This window comes from Sorex fumeus, unplaced genomic scaffold (assembly GCF_029834395.1).
Source record: "Sorex fumeus unplaced genomic scaffold, SorFum_2.1 ptg000021l, whole genome shotgun sequence".
In the NCBI taxonomy this organism is placed as follows: Eukaryota; Metazoa; Chordata; class Mammalia; order Eulipotyphla; family Soricidae; genus Sorex; species Sorex fumeus.
The window spans coordinates 17073656-17091829 of NW_026606078.1; the positions used below are offsets into that span (position 1 = coordinate 17073656).

Sequence of the window (18174 nt, forward strand, 5' to 3'; positions counted from 1 at the left end):
CCAGCCTTTTACTTTTAGCCCATGGGTGCTTTGATTGTTCAGACATGTTTCTTGCACGCAGCAGAATGTTGGGTTCAGTTTTCAAATTCATCTTCCTATTCTGTGCATCTGAATTGGCACATTTAGTCCATTGACATTGAGAGAGATTGTTGTTTTGGGGATTTGTGCTCTCTTTATGTAGAATTTTTGTATTTGTGGGGATTGTCTTAGCTTAAAGTATACCTGTTAATTCTTCTTGCAACAAAAATATGGAATGCTTTACAAGTTTGCATGTCATCTCTGTGCAAGGACCATGCTCATCATTGTATCATTTCAATTTTTGTATATGTGTTATCAAACCTAGTAGGAGTTAATTTTTCCATATTTTTCTCTTCTTATTACTTTGAGTGTTGTCCTTCCTCACTCCTATGGCAGACAATGATTCCTAATCAAGGAATGTATTTCAAAGCAGCATGAATAAATAGATTTAGAACTTTAATGTCCCAGAAATAAAAATATGGTTTTTATTATATTATCGTTTACCATACTCTAGGCATCAGTTTTACAAAATAATTCTTTTGGAAGATGGTATATGAGTTTGTTTAATGTTGTTCCCTGAATCCTTCATTAAGAACATTAAAATAGAGCCTTTTGCTGTTCTCACCTCAGTCCTGTGTACATCTCCAGGAAAAGGTGGATGGTTTTGTCTGCACTTTCACCACCTTGAATGTATGTAGGATTTTTCTCCTGAAGGATGAGGTGAGGATCATATTGATGATTTCATTCCACCTTATTACAAGTTCAACTTGAATGGAAGGTGAAACTCATGAGGCTCCTATAAAGGACAGAACTAAGGGTCTCAGTGAAGTTTAATGGCCAACTCATATTAACAACATAGATGACTCAAAGTAACCTGTGTGCATCTTTGTGTGTAGTGGGTTTCATATCTACTGATAGTGATTCTCAGTCATGACACATGGGCAAAACAGACCTGTAATTAAAAATCTAGTTCTCTGAGCAGAGTGGGGTCTCTGAGGTGATTGAACAAGTGTGTAGTAAATTATTACTAAGCACATAATATTTTGAATGATGTGTACTTTTCGATCTAAAATTAATTTCAAATATGTCTAAAACGACAGTGTCCTGACCTCGCACCTGGCTTTCCTCACCGAGGCCCCTTGGAGGTGCCGGGGTGAGTTTCCCTCACCGCCCTGATTAGAGCCCCGGCAGCTGAAGACCTCTGCAACCAGCCATAGGTACGCTTAAAGACCACCCTTCCCAAGCTTGACGGAGCCTCATGCATGAAGGAACTGGAAGAGGAACCCAAATGTGCGGGACCGGGGCATGAGATCTCCATGGCTGCTCAGATCAAGACTGTGCCCCCTCCTTCCAGATCCCCCATCTTCTAATAATTAAGTGCTACAACCACGAACTGCCCCTGGATCCATGTAATGCCATCAATGGCCAACATCCAGAGACTGGATCTTATTTAGAAGACAGCAACTCTGATTGTCCAGTTCTCACTCTCAGAGAACCTGGTAGGCTTCTGCGAGTATCTTGCCCGCATGGTGGAGTCTTTGTTTCTGGTCACTGTTTCTTTTGAGGTACAGAAGCTGCTTAATTTAAGATAGTCCCCTTTGTTTATCTCTGTTTCCAGTTGCTTGGCAAGTGGCGTGTTATATTTGAAGATACCTTTAGCTTCAATGTCGTGGAGGGATTTGCCGACCTTGTCATCAATGAACCTGAGGGATTCTGGTCTGATGTTGAGGCCTTTGACCCATTTTTATCTGACTTTTCTGCATGGTGTTAGGTAGAGGTCTGAGCCGTTTGTTTTTTTTTTTTTTTTTTTGCATGTAGCTGTCCATTTTTGTCTGCACCGTTTGTTAAGGAGGACTCTCTTGATCCACTTCACATTTCTGCTCCCTTATCAAAGATTAGATGATTATATATTTGAGGGTGTGTGTTAGTATATTCAATCCTTTTCCATTGGTCTGCAGCTCTGCCTTTGTTCCAGTACCATGCTGTTCTCATTATTATCGTTTGTAGTAGAGTTTGAGGTTGGGGAAGGTGATGCCTCCATTGTCTTTTCCCCAAGAATTGCTTTAGCTATTCGTGTGCGTTTGTTGTTCCATGTGAATTTCAGGAGTGCTTGATCAATTTCTTTGAAGAATGTCATGGGTATCTTTATAGGGATCACGTTGAATTTTTACAATGCTTCTTGGAGAATTGCCATTTTGACAATGTTAATTCTCCCATTCCATAAGCAGTATATATGTTTCCGTTTCCTCGTGTCTTTTTTAATTTCCTGATGTATAGGTCCTTTACCTCTTTAGTTAAGCTGATTCCAGGGTTCCTGATTTTCTGAGGCACGATTGTGAATGGGATTGCTTTTTCATGTCACTTTCTTCTCTCTCATTACTTGCATATAAAAAAGCCATAGACTTTTGGGTATTGAGTTTATAGCCTACAATTTTATTAAAAATGTCTATTGTCTCTGGGAGTTTTTCGTAGAGATTTTAGTATTCTCTGAATATAGTATGATATCTTCTGTGAATAGTGAGAGATTATTTCTAACTTTCATACAAGAAAAACCCTTAATATCTTTTTCTTATCTATTTTCTCTTCCAAGTACTTCCAGTACTACATTGAACAGAAGTGCCAAAATGAATTTTTACTTAGCACTTTCTGTCTGTAAATTTCTATGCTAAGAACGGTGGAATAAACAGTGATATCTTAGTAATTTACAAGTAAATTATGAAGACAGATAATTTAAAAGTATTTCTTTGTATAAATTTCCAAAATGTGTAGCTTTTATTAAATATATTAAGAATAAATCGTAGGTCTTGATTATACCAGGAAGATTATTTTCCTGTTAGAAGTTACCCTTCTAAAATGCAAGAAAGAGACACATATTGAAAATGTTGATTATTCGTTCATTAATTCAATGAATTTTTGTTAGTCTGGTGGTGCAGTGCCTGCAGGAAGTCAACCTGTACCCTCAGGTGAGTACATCAACAGTCTGATGGTGTCTTCATGCTTCCTGATAACCTCAAATCGCCACTGTGCCTCTGGCTGGCTCCCAACAACTCAGGACTACGTTTCCCGAGAAATTAAACTCCCAAAAGATATGTGGGAGCCATGTTCACAAACCAGCCCTGGCTCAGCTATACAAGCTAATGCATTGGTCTTGTTTCAGAGACCCATAGACAAATCTGGAACATATCAACAGCCACAGTTAACCTTGGACCTGTAAAAGTCTGAACACACTAGGGTAAATCGGAGGGAGGCAGGTTAGTTTGGTGCCCACCCAACCAGAACCCAGTGCAGCCACTTGCTCCCACAATCCAAAATCGCCACCATGCTCTCCTTTGGTTTCCATCGTCTCAGGATGCTTCTCACTGAAATATAACAGCTGAAAATTCGGATATGCGGGTTTTGTGACTGAAATCTCCAGGCTTTCTCTGGGCAGGATGGGCATCCCACCCCCACTGCCCTGTACTTATAGAAGCCTCAGCAGTCATTTCCATACCTCAAAGCTACTCCAGGCTTACCTTCCTGATAAAAATGCTAAATTCCTTGAACAAACATGATGACCTCTTAGTACCTGTAAGAGACCCTTAATGCACAAAATAAACAGGAGACAGAGAGAAAAAATTAAAGAGCCTGCCATAGAGACACACTGGGTGTGGGGTTAGGGTGTTGGGGGATGATTTTAGGGAACCAGGAATATTGGTTTTTGGAAATGTACACTAGAGGAGTGACGGATGTTGGATCGATGTATGACTGGAAGCAAATTATGAATAGATTTGCAATGGTCTATCTCACAGATATTGGATAAAACATTAAAAATATATATCCTTCATTTGTACCTCAGAATACTGATGGAAATTTAAAACAGAGCATATCTATTTTTGTGTTCTCTGTAGGAAAAAAAAATGTTACTCACCTGTGTGCCAATAGCTTGTAGAAAGCTAAACGCAAAGATATATCGATGACTGTCTTTGGCATGAATACTGTAATTGCAGCTATGTTATGTTTTAGAATCAGTTCATGGACAAGACGTCAAAAGGAACAGTGGCAAAGTGCATCAATGTTGAATGGATAATGTTTCAGGAGCTTGCAAGGGAGATGGGAAGATTTGGCATGAGTAAAGGGAAGAAACAGAAGAGTGAAGTACTAATAAGTATTATGAGAAATGCAAGGGAGGACATTTCCTGGCAAGTATCACACTCTGTTGAGCTTTTGGTGAGGATAAGTATTAGAAAGTATCTTTCCCATTTAGTGGTAAAAAGGTAACATTGATGGGTGTATTTAAAATTTACTTTAACGATTAGAATTACCAAGAGATACAAAGTTACAAAGTTGCTCATAATTGAGTTTCAGTCATCTAATGTTCTGGAACCTTTCCAGTATATTGGGGCATTTTTGAAGGAATATCCCTGGTGCGAAGACTAGGGCATCTGAATCTTAACACATTTCACCAAATATATGATCTGTACTCACATGTTTTACACTGTCTCCCCTGCTCTTTCATTTATGTTTTCATGCAATATTTCCTTGTGAACCTCACCTCAAGTGAGGCTCCCTATTTAAGACAAGTACAAGTTTCTGGGGCACTACATATTTTTTGGTTGCTGGGAGAGTCTGTAAAGCAATGCTCAGGAGGTGTGGGGGCCCCACAGACAATTCTCAGAAAACGTGGCCATGGTGCTTGGGGTCCTCTGAGGCTATACAGCCTTTGATACTCTGGCAATCAGGTGGTGCTGGGAGTCAAACTGAGTGCATGTGAGACAAGTTCCATAAGCACTACACTATCTCCTGCGGCCCTGGGTATTAGATTTATGTCAGCATTCTGAGGTCCTCCCTTTTGTCAGAAAGCAGAGATTTGTGCAGGAGAAAGTGGAAGAGACTTTAGGGTTTCGCTAGGTTGTCTGAGTAGCTGGTGATACCATTAAGATTGGTACATAAAGTAAAAGTAAAACAAGAGCCCCGTGCCTTTTCCCACTGAACTCAACACTCTCCACAGGGGTACACCTGCGGGGAACACCTGCAGCAGCTCCTTTGGACTATTCATCACCTTATCAGCCCCTCCCGTCCAGGTGGGTAGAGGGAGCCCAAGCCAGGTTCACCACTCCTCCACTCCTCACCCCCAGCTCCCCGCCTTTTCCTGCAGAAGTGGACACCCTCCAGCAGGTGACACCTGAGGCAGCTCCATGGGATTTTCCATTGCTCCTCCTACATTCCTGGATCCTGGGTGGGAGTGACCCTGGGATGGGCCAGGGGCGTGGCCACCATATAGGGAGCTTGTCCTCCCAGAAGTGGGCGTGGCCTTGTCCTGGGTGGCCAGCCACAGTTATTTATCCCAATCTGGGCACTCAGGACTTTCATCTCTCACGTTGTCGCCTAATACCGACTAAAAATTTCTGACCACCTCTACTAGAATACAACAACATCCCACTCGCCTACTCCATTTATAACAAAAGACCTGTATGAAATGTGCTGTACAAGCTCAAAACTAAAAAGTGCCTCCTCCAAAGCGCAAATCTCCACCACAAGGAGAATATGAAGAAAAGAATCCCGAATCCTCAACCGAGGTTTTCCACAATTGCACACTCTTTGATAAAGAATTCCAGGATAAAATGGAGAGGTTATTCAAGGACCTACTCAAAGAATCAATGGAAGAGATATCCAAAGACTAAAAGAAGAAATGAAAAAACAATAGAAAAGAGAGCCAAGAAAATACAGGAAGAAAAGAGAACAGAATTTTTAAAAGCTACAAAAAGAATATTCACAAATAAAGGATTCAGTGGATGAAATTAAAAAGTTAGTAAGTGCCCTTAGCAATAGGATAAGTGCAGCTGAAGAGAGGATCAGCGAGCTTGAAGATGAGCAACAGAAATCCCACTGGGAAGAACAAGCAATAGGAAAAGACCTCAAAATGGCTCTAAGGAGAATCAGAGACCTAGAGGATGACGCCAAGAGGAACAACATTGCAATCATTGGGGTACCAGAAGGACAGGGAAACAACCCCAATGAAAAAGCTAGAGTAAAAGAAACCATTGCTGAAAAGTTCCCAGAGTTAAGGAAAGCAGACATCCAGATCCAAGGAACCAGAAGGGTACCAGCTAAAGGAGACCCCAGAAAAAACACTCCAAGCATATCATAGTCAGAAAGATGGATGCTGTGGACCGAGACACAATATTACAAGCAGCAAGGTCAAAGAAGGAAATTACATACAAAGGAGCACCCCTTAGATTCACAGCAGACCTATCAGTGGAAACCCTCAAAACCGAAGGCAATGGTTGTATATAGTGAAAAAATTCAAAGAAATTAACGCCTCACCGAGAATACTCTATCCAGCTAAACTCTCACTCAAATTCGATGGAACGATACACCACTTTTTAGATAAACACAAACTCAGGAACTTCATACATTCAAAACAAAATCTAAAAGAAGAACTAAAGGGACTCCTGTAAGAAAAGAAGGAAAACACGTGTAAACACAATCAACTCCTACAGGAAGATGGCACAAAACCCCATGACAATACTCTCCCTTAATGTCAATGTCTAAATGCACCTACCAAGAGACACAGAGTGGCAAAATGGATCCATAAACTGAAACCAGCATTCTGCTGTCTACAAGAAACTCATCTGAACAATCAGAGCAAACACACACTCAAAGTGAAAGGATGGAAAACAATCCTGCAAGCAAACAGCTCCCTCACAAAAGCTGGGATGGCCACACTAGTATCTGACAACATTAATTTCAGGCTGAAAAAAAATAGAAGGGACAGCGAAGGCCACTTTCTCTTCATCAAGGTATACATTCCACAGGAAGAAATCACACTCTTAAATGTATACATACCTAATGTAGGAACAGCTAGATACGTAAAACAACTGCTAACAGATTTTAAAGAGGACAGTGCTAGCAACACAATAGTAGATGAAGACTTCAACATAGCCTTATCACCTCTGGGTAGATCAACAAGAACAAAACTCAGCAAGGAAACATTGGCTTTGAATGAAGAAATAGAAGAGAAAGGACTTATAGACCTATACAGGGCTTTACACGCCCCAAAGAAAGAATACACATTCTTCTCCAGTGCTCCTGGAACATTTTTCAAAATAGACTATGTGCTAGGCCACAAAACATACCTCAATAGAATCAGGAAGATAGAAAGAGTATCATCAATCTTTTCAGACCATGATGCACTGAGGATAGATGTGAATCACACACAGACACGGAAAACCAAATCGAACACCTGGAAAATAACCAAGTCACTGCTGAACAATGTGTGGGTCAAGAAGGACGTCAAGGAAGAAATCAAAAGATACCTGGAAACAAATGAGAACGAAGACACGAACTACCAGAGCTTATGGGATGCAGCTAAAGCTCTATTAAGGGGAAAATTCATAGCTCTGCATGCATATCTATGGACGGAAGAAAAGATGCACATAAGCAACTTATTTCACAGATAAAGATCTTAGAAAAGGATCAAGAAAAGGAGCCTAAAACGGGCAGAAGGACAGAGATCATAAAACTTAGAGCAGAAATCAACGACATGGAAACCTAAGAAACAATCCGAAAGATCAATGAAACCAAGAGCTGGTTCTTTGAGAAAATAAACAAGATAGATAAACCAATAGCAACACTCACAAAGAAACAGAGAGAGAGAAAACTAATAAAACAAATCAGAAATAAAAATGGAGATATCAAAATGGAAACCAAAGAAATTCAAAAGATCATCAGAGACTACATTGGAAGTCTGTATGCCAAGAAAAAAGAGAAGTTAGAAGAAATGGATAACTTCCTGGATTACTATAATCTCCCAAAGATGCGTCAAGAAGATATAGAATACCTTAATAGACCTAGTCACATCAAGGAAATTGAAACTGTAATCAAAATTCTTCCCAAAAACAAAACCCCAGGTCCAGATGGATTCACTACCGAATTTTTCCAAACATTTAAAGAGGATCTACTGCCCGTCCTTATCAAACTTTTCCAGGAAATTGAAAAAACAGAAACTCTCCCAAACAGTTTCTATGAATCCCATATCTCTCTAATACCAAATGGAAACAAAGATATCATGAGAGAAGAAAACTACAGGCCGATATCACTGATGAACACAGATGAGAAGATTCTGAACAAAATACTAGCAAAGAGAACTCAACAGCTCATCAAAAATATCATACACCATGACCAAGTGGGATTCATCCCGGGGATGCAAGGATGGTTTAACATTTGGAAATCAATCAACATAATCCATCATATCAACAAAAGATAAAAATCATATGATCATATCAATAGATGTAGAGAAAGCAATTGAGAAGATCCAGCATCCGTTTATGATGAAAACCCTCGCCAAATTGGGAATAGAGGGGACTTACCCCAATATAGTTAAAGCCAGCTAGCACAAGCATACAGCAAGCATCATCCTCAATGGGGAAAATATGAGAGCGTTCACCCTAAGATCAGGAACGAGATAAGGATTCCGACTCTCTCATCTGCTGTTGAACATAGTACTGGAAATACTAGCAATAGCAATTAGGCAAGCAAAAGAGATTAAGGCCATCCAAATAGGAAAGGAATAAATCAAGCTCTCACTATTCGCAAATGATATGATACTATACTTAAAGAACCCTAAAAACTCTACCAAGAAACTCCTAGAAATGATAGACTCAAGAGTAAAGTTACAGGTATAAAAGAAATACCTAAAATTCCATGGCTTTACTATAAACAAATACAGAGAGAGAAGAAAATGACAAGATGAAAACAATCCCATTCACAATTGTGAGCCAGAAAATCAACTACATAGGAATTAGTTTAACTAATGAAGTAGAGGAACTGTACAAAGAAAACTACAAAACGCTGCTTCTTGAAACAAAAGAGGAAGCAAGGAAATGGAAAAATATCCCCTGTTCATGGATCTGGAGAATTTATATTGTCAAAATGGCAATACATCCAAAAGCACTGTACAGATTCAATGCGATCCCTATTAGGTTATGCATGACATTCTTCAAAGAATTGGAGCAAACACTCCTGAAATTTATATGGAACAATAAGCCCCCACGAAGAGCTAAAGCAATTCTTGGTTAAAAGAAAATGGGAGGAATTAACCTCCCGAACCGCAAACTTTACTAAAAGTAGTAATAATTAAAACAGCATGATACTGGAACAAAGGTAGAGCTGCAGAGCTATGGAACGGGGTTGAATATACTGACATCTCCCCTCAAACATATGACCATCTAATCTTTGAAAAAGGGGCAAGAAATGCGAAGTGGAGTAAGTAAAGTCTTTTTAACAAATGGTGCTGGCAAAACTGGACGACTACGTGCAAACTACTGGGCTTCGATCTCTGCCCAACACAATGTACAAAAGTAATATGAAAATGGATCAAAGACCTAAACATCAGACCGGAACCCATAAGGTACATTGAAGACAAAGTTGGAAAACCCTCCAAGACATTGAAGCTAATGGTATCTTCAAGGATGTCACGTCACTGGCCAAGCAAGTGGGAATATCTTAAACTAAGAAGCTTCTGCATCTCAAAAGAAACAATGACTAAAATACAGAGAGAGTCTACAGAATGAGGAAGGATATTCTCCAAATACACATCTGAGAAGGGGTTGATATCAAATATATACAAAATACTGATTGAACTCCACAAGAAGAAAACATCCAACCCCAACAAAAAGGGGGCAACGAAATGAACAGAGACTTAATCAAAGAAGAAATCCGAATGGCTAAAAAGCACATGAGAAAATGCTCTACATCTTTAATCATCAGGGAGATGCGGATCAAAACAACAATGAGATATCATTTCACACCACAGTCACTGGCCCACATTCAAAAAAACAAAGGCAACCTTTGTTGGCACGATGTGGCGACAAAGGGACCCTCCTTCACTGCTGGTGGTAATGCCGACTGGCTCAACCCTTTCGGGAAAACAGTAGAGATGATTCTCAAAAAATTAGAATTTGAGCTCCCATTTGACCCACCAATACCACTCCTGGGAATATACCTCGGAGAAGCAAAAAAGTATAGTCGAAGTGACCCCTGCACTTATTTTTTCATTGCAGTACTATTTACAATAGCTAGAATATGGAAAAAACCCGATTGCCTGAGAATAGATGACTGGTTACAGAAACGTTGGTACATCTACACAGTGGAGTACTATGTAGCAGTTAGAAAAAAATGAAGTCATGAAATTTATTTACAAGTGGTACTGCATGGAAAATATTATGCTAAGCGAAGTGAGTCAGAAAGAGAGGGACACACATAGAAAGACTGCATTCAACTGGTTAACATAAAGTAGCAAACTAAGAGAATAACAACAAGAACAGCTGTATAAATACCAGGTTCTTCACTCCATGGCTTAGAGTCCAGCCTCACACTCTAGGGGTAAAGGCAGCTCAGATAGAGAAGGGAGCACCAAAAAAAGGGTGCTGAGAAGATCCACCCAGAATGGGAGATGCATGCTGACAGCAGTCTATAGACAGAACATGATTGCCACCCTAAGTCTCTCCTACAGAGTATAGCACCGAAAAGGAGAGATAGAAGAAAAGGGAGTGCCCTGCCACAAAGGCAGGGCAGGATGGGGGATAGGGGGTGTAAGGGATACTGGGAGTGGTAGGGGTGAAGAATGGGCTCTGGTGTTGGGGTGGGTACTCAATCATTGTATAACTGAAACCCAAGCACACAACTTGTAAGTCCACAATTGTAACTCATGGTGTTTAATAAAACAAAACAAAACAAAATAAAACAAGAGAAAGGTCTAACAATAGCAAACAGGACTGTAGTACTCAAAACATTTGGAAACAGGAACATTAGCAAGTATTTTTAAATAAGCATCCAGGAGAGAATGTAGCATTGTGAGTGAACAAATCTACTGTATGGATTCATCTCATCCTCGAAATGGAAAATGACAATGTGTTACAGTTACAAATTTTCAAATAAGATATATACCATCTACTTTTTGCTGTGTTTCTATGCTTTGTCAAGTATGATTCTAATTTTTAAATTTACTTTAATAATTAAAACAGTATTTGCGTGCATTAATCATTTTAATTAATGCTTTATTAAAATGTTTTTAAAATTGTTAAAAATCTTTTATTAAAATGTCATTTTAAAAAACAAATATATAGTCCAAACAGCTATTGCAGTATGTAGAGGGTGTTTACCTTGTATGCAGCTAACCTGAGCTCAGTCCCCAGAACCCTGAGCCTGCCAGGAGTGATCTCTGGATACAGAGTGGGAAGTGAGCCCGGAGCACATCTAGGAGCACTCCCCTCCCCACAAAAAAGGAAGAAAAGAAAAGAAAAACATATAAATGATTCTTGAGTAACATAGAGAATAAGAGAGCTAACTCCTATATAACTTTTGAAAATAGTCAAATTTAAGAGATAGTCTGCTAATGGCCAAGAAGATGGTTTTTTAAAATACAAATTATCGACCATCTATCTTCACTCCCATTCCTTCCCATTCCAGTCGTCTCATGATGTTCTCAAGGGTGGCACTGAAGAGTTTCGGTGAAATGGTATCACCCTGCCGCACCCCTCTCTTGACATCAACGATCACTTCTTTGTAGAATGGTGAGATCCTGCTAGTGAATCCGCAATACAGCTCACGGGGGATCCTGATGTATTGGGCTTGAATGCCCTGATTGACTAGGGCTTCAATGACCGCTTCAGTCTCAACAGAATCAAAAGCCATCTTTAAATCAATGAACTTTAAACAGAACGGCATCTTGAACTCCCGAGAAACCTCAATGAGCTTGGTTATCGTGTGGATATGGTCGATGGTGCTGAATCCTTTGCAGAACCCTGCTTGCTCGCATGGTTGTCCTTCATCTAGTGTTCTGCCAATCCTATTTAGGATGACTCGAGTTAACAACTTGTAGATGACAGACAATAGGCAGATCGGGCGATAGTTGCCAATGTCATGGATGTCTCCCTTCTTGAACAGTAGTACGGTCCTGCTGGTTTTCCATTGGGACGGAAACTTGCATTCAGACAGGTAGCGAGTGAAGCGCTGAGCCAGTGTATTGATGAGTACTGACGGCAGGTTCTTCAGGTGCTCAGGTCTGACCTTGTCTGGGCCGGGTGCTGTTTGTTTCTTTACCAGCGAAATGGCGTGTCAGATTTCGGAAGGGAGAACGTTGGGAACAACATATCCATCCTGTGGAATTTGGTATGTCGGCAAGTGGACATGGTTATCGAAGAGATTTGAGTAGAAGTCATGGTAATCTTCTCCATTCCCGTTCTGGAGGATGTGATGGATCCACCAGGACGTTGGAGGGCAGTCATCTTGGTCTTATAGTTGGCGAAGGACAGGCGGGCGTTACGAATACTTTTCCCGGCTTCTGCCGCATCTACAAGTACTTCTGCTCTTCTCTCTTTGAGGTCTTCCTTTATCGCATTTCTGCACTGCTTTGCGAGCTTGGACGTTAGCTTGCGGTTGCCTGAGGCATGCCCAAAATCACGCTGGCGAATTAGCTCAAGAGTTTTCGAAGATAGGTGATTTTTTGTGGCTATCTCTCTCTTGGCCTTCCTCGCACATTCATGGAGGTGCTGAACCAGTGGATCGTATTTCTTGTCAATGTTGTCAACAATGGCATCTTCCCATGATGCCGCAATAGTACCAAAGAGTTCCCAGTTGGTGGTCATTCTAGGAGTTCTCTTTTTGAACTTTGCAGCCCTTTCTCCCCACTCTGCGAAGTAGAATTTTGCATGAAGGAGACGGTGGTCCGATCCCGTTCGAAATTTTGGGACAACAGCAACATCAGTCAGGCAAAACCGCTGATTGAATATGATGTGGTCTATTTCGTTGTGGAATCATCCACCGGGAGACTCCCATGTCCATCATTTAGATTCTGCCTTCTGGAACTGTGAGTTACCATGAATGGTCTTGGTCAACATGATGAACTCAGACAGTCTCTCACCCTGTTTGTTACATTCTAGGCCATGGGTCCCGATGTGCAGTTCTTCAGCTGATCTTCTCGGTCCTATCTTGGCATTAAAATCACCCACAATGATCTTGTAGAAGGTGTGGTCTTCTTTATAGAACTCCTCTAGCTCCATGTAGAACTTCTCGATTTCTCTTTCATCATAATGAGATGTTGGTGCGTAGACAACGAAGATAGTGTGGTCTGTAAACCTGTAAATTTGATACATTTAAAAATTTATAATGGATTTTACAATAGTCTTTCAATTATGTATTTACATTAGTCTATATACAAGCATGATTTTTAAAAAATAAATTTCAGTGACAATAAAATTTTGGAGTTTTTCATAATTGTAATGATTTACTGCTCAGTCTATATTGATGTGAACATTTTTATCTATTTGTCTAATTTTCTGATTGTTTATTTAAGATCAGTAGTTAACAGCTAACTTACCGATGACTGATTATGTGGCTCAGGGCTAAAGCACTTGGTTTGTGTATATGAAACCTTGGGTTGGCCTCCTGCAAGGCAAATGCCCTACCCACTGTGCTGCAAAAGTTATATAAAATATACTAATAATAAAACCTAATGATGTTGGTGAACAGTGCAATATAAATGATTATTTAGTAATTTTCTTGATTTGTTAATGAAATGTGTAAGCTCTTGAGTATAATGGGAGTATTTTTCTAACATAACAGTCTGAAGAAGGTGAAACTGTTATAACTGTCCTATAGGATTCCATCTCCCTAGCCTGCTTCATTCTACCTCTCTCTCTATGCAATACAGTCTTCTTCTTGGGAATCTGACCTCCTGACCTCCTGATTGGCTAGCCTCTACCATTCAACTGCCTACATTATGACATCATTCTCCCACCCAACCAACCACCAACTGGTAGAATCTTGGGGTTGGTACATCTTGACCTTGAACCTGCAAGGTGGTGGCGGAAAGAGATGGTCCTAGGAGAGTTAATGGAGTGATGGATGGATGGGAAGGAAACCGGGAAGAGTAGGGAACTGGACAGCTGGTGATCAGCATGGGATATTTGGTAGATGTTTTCTAAATACTTTAAAATGTTTTTAGTAAATGATAAGCAAAGCAAAAATACGAAAATAATATAGGTTCCAAAGAAGGGGTTACATATAAGACCGAGAGAGCTGAAAGGGATGGCATTCCTTCTGTAGCTTTCAATCATACCATTTACTAAAGATGGTATTTTCACATCACTTAGCTGTGGAGAGGAATAGTGAGAAACAGAATGCCACCAGAAAAGCAAACTGGATGACCACCTTTCATAAATGCCAGGTGAAATGTGTTCACATGTATCCCAAGTGCAAGTGTATTAACAGGAACATATATTTCACTAAGTCTGCTTGGTACCAGTAACTACTTTGGTGGAAATGGAGGGAAAAAATGCAGTTTCTGAAAGACCTGAGACTAAACTGCTAATCAATTTTCCCAGGAAAGGCTAGTTGAATGGCTGTGAACAGAAAAACTTGAAAAGTGTTTTGCTACCTTTCATGTATGGCTAGAGGAAAATGATCCCAGTCATCTATCAAAACTAACAAGCTTCACCTCCCTTGAAGGACATTTGTATTCAGTGAGGAAAAAATTCTGGGAGAAAAGTCTGAAATGATGGGAAAAGAGACAATAAGTGCAAAAGGAAGGACTTGAAATTTGGGTTCCTCTGAAAACAAAGCTTGAAACCACAAGATCTGGTGAGCACACGATTTACTGGGAATGGGATCTGAGGAGGATAGGAGTGATATCAGGGATGTGAACAAGGAACATCCAAGTTAAGGAAGACTTAGCTAGCTGATTACCCCATGGGCAACATGGATCCAAGACTACCAGAACTTACCAAGGAATTTACTTTAATTTTCTTTCTTTTATATGGTCACTTACAACATGTATTCTTTGCCTTCTTCAACACAATTTTCAAATGATTTTTAATTATTAAAAATGTTTTATTAACATGTCATTATTAAAAAGAATCATATAGGCCAAAGAGCAAGTGCAATATGTAGAGGGTGTTTACCATGTATGCAGCTAATCTGAGCTTAGTCCCCAGAACCCTGACCCTGCCAGGAGTGATCTCTGGATACAGAGTTAGAAGTGAGCCCAGAGCACATCTGGGTGTGCTCCCCTCCCACAAAAAAGGAAGAAAAGAAAAGAAAAACATATAACTGTTTCTTGAGTAACATAGAGGTTAAGGGTGCCAACTGCTATATTACTTTTGAAAACCCCCAAATTTAAGAGATAGTCTGCTGTTGACCAAGAAGATGGTTTTTTAATAATATTTACTCACATTGTCTGCAAGTAATGCTATTTGTGGCCTGTAAATCTGTAAATTTTGATACATTTTTAAAAAATTATAATGGATTTTATAATGGACTTTATAATGAATTTGGATTTTATAGTAATAAGTGATAAATTGTATTTCTGTTTTTGTGGGGTATTTTGGCCATAGTATGTGGTGCTTGGGACTTCTGACTCTGTGCTCAAGTGTCATTCCTGGTGATGCCAGCCATTAAGTTCAGTTGACTGTGTTCATGGTAAGTGCTTTAACCGCTCTACTAATTCCGGGGGGCCAATCAAATAAATTATCTGCATATATTTTTTACATGCATGGCATACTTTGTCTTAGATTTTTTGATATTTCTAGGATATATTGATCGTCTTTAATTATTTTGCATCAATATCAATCTCCAAAAAAGTTTCAAATATAATTATTGACAAAAAATCATATAGAGGTCCAAATTTGTATTGTTCATGGGATAACTATATTAAAAAGAAAATAGAACCACAATAAACATACAAGTAAAATGAAGGTATATTTCTTTGGAGTCTTTCAATTATGTATTTATATTTGTATATATACAAGTATAATCTTTGAAAAATAAATCTCAGATACTATAACATTTTATTGACTTTTTTATAATTGCAATGTTTTATTGCTAAGATGATACTGTTGTGAACATTTATATCTATTTGTCGACTTTTCTGATTGTTTACTTCAGATCTGATATTAAAAGCTAACTTACTAGGGCTCGAGCGATAGCACAGCTGGTAGGATGTTTACCTTGCAAGCGGCCGACCTGGATTCAATTCCCAGCATACCATATGTTTCCCTGAGCACCGCAAGAGGTAATTCCTGAGTGCAGAGCCAGGAGTAATCCCTGTGCATCGCGAGGTGTGACCCAAAAAGAAAAAAATAAGCTAACTTACTTATGACTGGGTATGTAGCTCAGGGCTAAAGCACTTGGCTTGCAAGTATGAAATTTTGGGTTCTATTCCTCACACTATAGAAAAAAACCCAAAATCACTAACTATGGTTGAAAATATATCTCAGTGGTAAAATATTTGCCTCACATTTGTGAGGTTATGGGTTTGATCCCTGAATTTCCATATACGCTCACAAAAGCTAATTCACTTAAAGAATATTAAACTGCTTTAACCCAAGTACATATTGCCGTACTATTATACAGATTTAATTCTCAATAAAATAACTTGAAAAGGTCTATTTTTCGCATCTTTGCTAGGAAAAGATGTTACCTGATTTTTAAATGTTTGTAATTTGGGGACACATTTTAATTTGTCATTTTAATTTGTGCTTTTTGTCTACTAGTGAGCTTGAAAATTGTTCTTGTGTTTACGAGGAATTTACACTTCTTTCAATAGAGATTATATGATCATGGTTTATTCTTATTTTTTCTATACAAGTTTAATAGCTAAATATTGATTTATTTCACAGCTGTAATTTATTAAAAACATTCATCATTTGCCTATCATATTAATTGCCATTAGTTGTTTGTTTTGCTTGTTTTTTGATCACTTATTTTACTTTTTATCTTTTCTTTCAGATTGTAAGATTTTCACACAAATGAGCATATGTTTTTCTTTATATTCTACAGTTTTAGATTGAGAACAACTGATTGTTTTGTAAAATAAGATACTTGTGCATTTACAATTTCTTCTCATTATTTTTACATTTTAACACATCTCAATTCATCTACAATTTGTCATAGTAAGTGTTGTCATATTGAAAGAAACCATCAATATTTTCAATCATAGCACTGTAGCACTGTCCTCCCATGGTTCGTCCATTTGTTCGAGTGGGCACCAGTAACTTCTTAGAACAGATTGTGTGACTTGTTGTTACTGGTTTTGGCCTATTGAATACGTCATGGGTAGCTTGCCAGGCTTTTGCTATGGAGGCAAGATATTCTGGGTATCTTGCCGAGCAGAGGAATCGGATTCTGGGTTGGCCTCCTGGAAGGCAAATGCCCTACCCGCTGGATGTAAACGTTATATAAAAATACTAGGAATACCGAATGTTGTTTCTTTAACAGTGCAATAAAAATGATTATTTAGTAATTTTCTTGATTTATTAATGAAATATGTAAGCTCTTGAGTATAATGGGAGTAGTTTTCTAACACAATAGTCTGAGGAATTTGAAACTGTTATAACTGTTTTGTAGGATTCCATCTTCCTAGCCTGCTTCATTCTACCCCTCTCTCTTATCCAATCAGGTCTTCTTCTTGGGAATCGGACCTCCGGATTGGCTAGCCTCTACCTTTCAACTGCCTACTTTATGACATCATTCTCCCACCAAACCAACTACCAACTGGTAGAACCTAGGGGTTCCCATGCGGTTGTTTGTAAAAAATTTGAATCATCCTGGCAAGTGACCAGTAACCAATGACCAATCACCATTGACCAGTCATCTGTACTGGACACTTGTGGTCTTAAGCCGCAGTTTACTGACTTACTCTCGTACTGTCTCCTCTTCTCGTCTACCTTTCATCGGTATTTCCTCTTCTCTGACCATGTCAGGTAAGGAATAATACTTTTCAAAGCTTTTCATTAGATTTATCATCCCTAAACTTAGCAGTCAAGGAAAAACAGCACGTAGTAATGAAAGAATGTATTCAAGTTGAATTTTATAAGCCTCATTTTAGTTGACCTTGACATTTGCTGTGTGATTTTGGACATTGGCTTTCTTTCTCTCACATACAAACTGTTTTTCCTCATTGATTACTTTATGTTTTAGACATATTTATGCGCTCAAATACAAACATATATATATGTTGATTCTCTGTGTTTCTTTTTACTTTTAATCGTGTATTTTACATAATATCCTTTGAAAAAAGCAAATCAGAGAGAGTATTTTTACAGAAAAAGAAAATGTAGATGCTGTGGAATCCTGCTGAAATATACTCGCATGTTTTCTCTGTAATGGTCTCTCCTCTTG

The 18174-nt window shown here is 39.0% G+C and overlaps 1 pseudogene; it reads right to left on the reverse strand.

Moving 5' to 3' along the window:
- Positions 1 to 242: 242 nt before the first annotated feature.
- Positions 243 to 339, reverse strand: LOC130023011 (uncharacterized; annotated as a pseudogene).
- Positions 340 to 18174: the final 17835 nt, after the last annotated feature.